The following is a 5706-nucleotide window of genomic DNA, read 5'->3' as shown; positions in this document are numbered from 1 at the left end:
TATCTGCTGTGCCATCAGCCCCCCCAGCTGGGGACTCAAACATGCATTAATTCTGCTCACGACTGCCAGGAGAGTTTATTATGGCCAACAGCAAGAAGCAAGTAGGAATCTGTGAGGTGTGTGCATTTCTGCAGAAAAAGAGCCTTGGTCCCTGTTTGCTGTCAGCTTTCATTACAGTGGGAGAAACTTCTTGCTGGAGAGGGGATCATGTAGTAGGCAAATATTGCACAAGAGGGAGAGAGATGCCGTGCAGGACTGTTGCAAAGGCTGGACCCTTGCAATGGGAGAAGGGGAAAAAGAGAAATCTAGAATCTGAAATTCTGGATTCTTTCCCTTCCCTTCCCGCCCCCCCTTTTTTCCCCCCTTTTTTTTTTTCTCTGCCAAGAGAAGTGCTTTTGTGTTGATTGGCACAAGTTTGGGAAGGATTAAATAAACCCAACAAATGGAGACTGCCTTTTCCACCTTTGCTGCAGGCAGCTGTCTTTCAGCAATCAAACCATCACATTGCTGTGAAGGCTCAGCATATCACTGCCTGATTGCATCCATACATCCGGAACACTGTGGTACATCTCCAGTGGTCATTGTCCCCTTGGAGAGGCACAGTTTAGGTTGAAAGGCATTTCAGGAGGTCTCTAATCCAAACGGTTGCTCAAAGCAGAGCTAAATTCAAAGTTAGGTACTTAGGTGAGGTTGCCCAGAGCCTTATCCAGTTTTATGTTTTCTTGCTAAGGTGAGCAGGATAACACTGAAACTTTACAAGCTGCTGTCAAAGGCTGGAAATGTGTCAGGTCTGGGAGTCCCTAAGAGCAGGACAGGGAGTTTGTCTGGCAAGGATTGGTAGAGTTGACTGTGTGTCTCAGGTGCAGACCAGGAGTTAATGAATTCTCAGAGGCAGTCGTTTCAGGGAGGGCTGCTGTCTTGTTCATTCTGGTTCCTAAAGCAACAAGACTGCACTGTGTGGGTTTGTCTTTCTTCCCCCATAATATTATGATATTATGGATCATATTGTGAGATAAGCAGCTAGCTGAAGGAGGGAAACTCCTTCAGTGCCGATGCCTGGTGAAAGCCGGGCCATGGGCTCAGTCTTCTCTAACAGCAACTGATTGGGATGGGTGATGACTCATGAGGCACAAAGTCATAGGAAACCAGGATTCACCAGTCATCCTGGGTGCCAAATGACATGCTTAGCTACTTATTACCTGCTGGCTAAGCTAGCCTGACTCCATCCAGCAGATCCAAGGATCCTACTTGCTGGGATACAAAAATCCACAGAGTTGTGTTTGGTTTTGTCTGATCAGAACTGGCACTAGGTGTATAGTATATAGGTAGATAATTGCGATTGAGTCCAACAGCACTGTATCAGACCTAACCTTTTCTCATCTATCAGGTATATAACTCCTCTCCCTCTGAAACTCTGTCCATTTCTCTCACTACTGCTGACAAGATTTCAACCATTTAATGCCCTACAGTAGATGCAAAAAGTCAAATATTGTGCTCATCTGCACATCATCCAGTTCTGAAGTCCATAGAGTTGCAGAAGGTGCACTTTCTCAGTTTCTAAAACATTATCTTCACTCAGCTCCTTTGCAGAGCAAGTAAGTAATCAGTGGGAATCCATGGATTCAGGCACCTTTATTGCTTTGTGGACCAGGCCTTTACTGGAAGGTTACTTTCAGTCTCCCAGTAGTCAGCCCTGGAGGTACAGCTCACACCCCCACAGTGCTGGCTCCTTTTCTCTCTTGGTAACTGTCTTGCATCTTTGCAGTTTCTCTCCTGCAGACATGGCTTCAGTCTCATCTTTGTTCTGACTTGCTGCTGTGGAATGTAAAGGCTTTTATTATTTTTTTCACTCTGTAAAACAAAAATACAAATCTAAGCACACCATGTCAAGACTTCAAGCTTGCATTTTCTGACTGGGCCCTTTGTAGAAAGTTAGAGCAGAACCTTGTTTTTCCTCTCCTTTTTACCTTCCCTTTGTCCTGCTCTCAGGAAGATTTATGTCCTGTTGTGAAAGCATTGTACCTAACAGAGCCAGCTCTCACAGTTTCACTTGCTGTGCAATTCCACTATGATCTTGCTTCAATGCATACTTGATTCAGGAACAGTAGGGTGTGTTCAGCTGATCAAACGTTAGCCAAACTCTAATTTTATTGCAGTTTATTTCTTTAGGAAGAAGCAAGGTTGAACTAGGAGTTCATTGAGTTTTAAGCTAACACATTTTCTTTCTCAGCAGGAGCAGGCCATCGGCATATATGGTTATTTACAGCAGCTCAGCTGAGGGAGGGCAACCCATAAATAGCAACTTCTTGTGTTTGCTCACAGGCACATATTCTTAGAGAAGGCAGAAACCTCACGTTCCAGCCCATTCGTTAACATTCAGCAACAGGATTTTTTTAAGGAAAATGTCTCCCTAGGTAGCATATCCTATAACTTCTGACCACAGGGGTTTCCTGCAGCTTCACCTCCAGCATCTGGTGTTGTCTGTTCTCAGAGAAATTCAGATGGGGTAGATGTACCCCTGATCTTATTTGGAAGGACAGCTATTCCCATGAGCCAAATGCAACACCGGAGAAATATGTCAGATGCATTCCAGATGCATATCCCTGGAGAGCAACGTCTTAATTCATAGACCAGGCAAAGAGACTCGAAAAGGAAATGGCTTTCCCCCATCTCAGTGGGGAGCCTCGAGAAAGGAAGGGTAGATCCGCTTCCTAGGCTGAGATTGCAGGCTTGGTCTGATAGCTTTGGTGATGGAGGTGTCTCTGATCTGGACTGAGCAATCTCTTCCATCTCTTCCCTGGCATATTTCATAGGGATGCCTGTAACAGTCCTTACTGGTGACCTCTTTCCATTACTGGCTAATTCAGAGCTATGAATGAACTGTTCCCCAGGTGAACTCTGCCTGTCCTGCATTTTCAGATTAACTATAAAGCTGATTTTTGAGGTGCATTGTACTAAGGCCAAATATATAAGTAAAGTTCCCTTATTCCAGGATGTCTCATCTTTCCCTTCTTTACAGTGACAACACCTCATCTTCTATCAAATCGCCTCTTCCGTGGGAAAGAATTATTCTGCTATGCTGTCTCTAGCCAATATTTTTGTTTCACAGATCTATGAGATACGCTAGACATCACATCCCCTCTTTATTTTCTCTAAGCTACATATTTGTATATTTTATAAACAGATAGAGTAGACACCTGAGTTTGGTCATCTGGCCAGCTCTCTGGTTATGTATTGGCAGTACCTGTTATATTTTCACTTATTATTTGGGAGCTTAGTCCCATGGCTTGCATATAGACACTGCTTAGGCTCCACATCTGTAAGCATCTCAGCCTGAAAATACGAGAGCATTCCCAAGAGCTATCACTGCCTTGATAAAGTATTACAGTATTTTCATGTGACATAACACTTAGAAGCTCTTCTGATCAGCAAAGCCCCACTGTGCAAGACCCTGAACAATGAAACTGAACTCTTAATCTCAGTATTTGTTAATTAAACTGGTGGAGCTGAAGAAGAAAAGATTCCAAGTCAAATTCTGCTGCTTTTACCAGAACAGAAAGGTTGTAAAAGATATGATCTATCGCAAAAATCCATCTCCATCCAGTGACAAATACAGAAAAACTCCCACACAAATGAACTGCCCCTGGTAACCCCCTTGCTGTCTTCCAGAGAATTAGATCATGATCCTAGCAGGTGACGATTGACGTCCATCCCAACAGAAAGCCAAGGCAAAGCATAGGCTTGCCTTAACACTGTACCATTGAAGAAACACAGATTTTGCACTGGCAATATTGATTCAAGCCATGCCGAATGCTTAAAGAGGAAAGGATTGAGAACTTTTAGGAAGTATGTACTTTGGAGACCCTCTTGCTGCTGGCGTATTTCGGTCCTCTCTCCTAGTGGAAGCATGTTTTTATGTGTGGTAACAATGCATTTTCCTTCCCACGGTGTATTTACAGATCAGTGCTTCTTTCTGGCAGGTTGGTTGTGGATGACAGATTGGGAGGGATTTCACTTTGCCTGTGTTTTCTCTGTGGGGTTAAACAGCATGTGGGTGTGGTGTTATATTCTCTATCTCTTCACTTAGTCCTTGTGTTGGAGGAGCAGGAGGATCTTTGACAGGTGCCATAAAACGGTCCTCTAGAGGGGATTCTGTTTGTGTAGTTGCCAGGTCAAGTGGTGTTATTTAAGCATATGTGCCATGGTGGGTGTTATAAACAGGTTTCTCTATGATGTTCACAGCTATGAAACCATTTTGACTGACTTGGTAATGCTGCAGTTAAGCCATCTGCTGCTCAAAGCTCTTGATGAGGCTACAAACATTTTGCACCTTTTTTAACACAGCGTTTTTCCCTCTGAGTTGTCAAGTGCCATTTTGCCCTGTTAATGCCCAAACTCAATTCCCTTTAGGAGGTCACAGTTCTTCTATCTTGACCAGGTGGCCATTCCATTCAGACAAAGGGCCAAGAGGTTATCTCCAGCCTTATGCAATCACACTCTTTACAGCTGGTGATGATCTGTAAATGGCTGAGATAATGCAGAGATAACTGGTGACTTAGTAAGCTGAATCTCCAAAGCTTCACTTAGCATAATGGTGATTTGCGATGTGTGTTAAAATCCCTGGAAGATCTTATTTTGTCAGATGCAGGTAAGTTCATGATTCAATTTAATTTGCAGGCTAACAAACCGCATATGTTGGCGGCGGGGGGGAGGGGAGAAGAGAAGAAAGATCTCTTTCTAATCATCTGAAAACATGATGGTTTACTGTTAAGTAAGGAGAAAAACTGAGGAAGTTAAAGATGCTGTCTAGTGTCATTGAACCAGGAATTTACCTTTTGCCCATATAAATTCCCCCCAAACCTGACAATTTGCCTGTATGACTTTGCCCATATACAGGTACAGAGAAGTTTCTTGTGTCTAAATGGACCTTGTCAAAATGTCTCTGATAAACACACAGAATGGGATTCCTGTAGCCTCTGAGATTACTAGGATAATTGTGAGATCTTAAAACAAATGAAAGAAATAATTACTGGCTTGACAAAATAGCAAAATCAATGGGAAAAGCCCTTTTATTTTTCCCCCCCCAGCTCTGATGATAGGAGAATTTCATTAGCCTTAAGAGCTTTTTTACCTGCTCATGTGTGGTTAGATTTCTTTACTAAAATTATACTGTGCTTGTGATATTTTATTATTTCTGGGACTGTTAAGCTAGTGCCTCTAAGCTCTGCAAGGGAAATGGCTATAGCTGCTAGGCATTGTACAAGTACAGAGCAAAACCATGATCCTCTGCCTAAAGATCTCACCTATAATGCAACACTTGGGGCACAGGGCAGTTGTGGAAGACAGGGAGGAAATGGGACAATGTGTGAAAAGGCCATCTGCAGCCCTGTCTTTGTCATAGATCAGGAACTCCTTCCACCCGCCTGGGGAAAGTAGTTGGGAAAGGCTAGAAATTAGGGGTCTGCCTTGACATTCAAGGCCTCCTGTGATCCCTGTGGACCTCTGCTGCCACTCTAGAGAAAGGAGCAATGATACCATCCCATCTTTCCTTCCATGGTGCTGGAAACACATATGCATTGTGTTCAGATAAAATTGTCTTGCAGCCATCCTGCTGCTTCAAGACTCGTAGATCCCAGTCCGGTGCTCCATACAGCCTGTTATACTGTTTATGGTGGCAAGCCAACACTGGATATTTCAAAAGACAGA

The sequence above is a fragment of the Nestor notabilis genome, unplaced genomic scaffold (genome assembly GCF_000696875.1).
Source record: "Nestor notabilis isolate BGI_N333 unplaced genomic scaffold, ASM69687v1 scaffold2718, whole genome shotgun sequence".
NCBI classification, from domain to species: domain Eukaryota; kingdom Metazoa; phylum Chordata; class Aves; order Psittaciformes; family Psittacidae; genus Nestor; species Nestor notabilis.
This window is presented reverse-complemented; position numbering follows the sequence as displayed.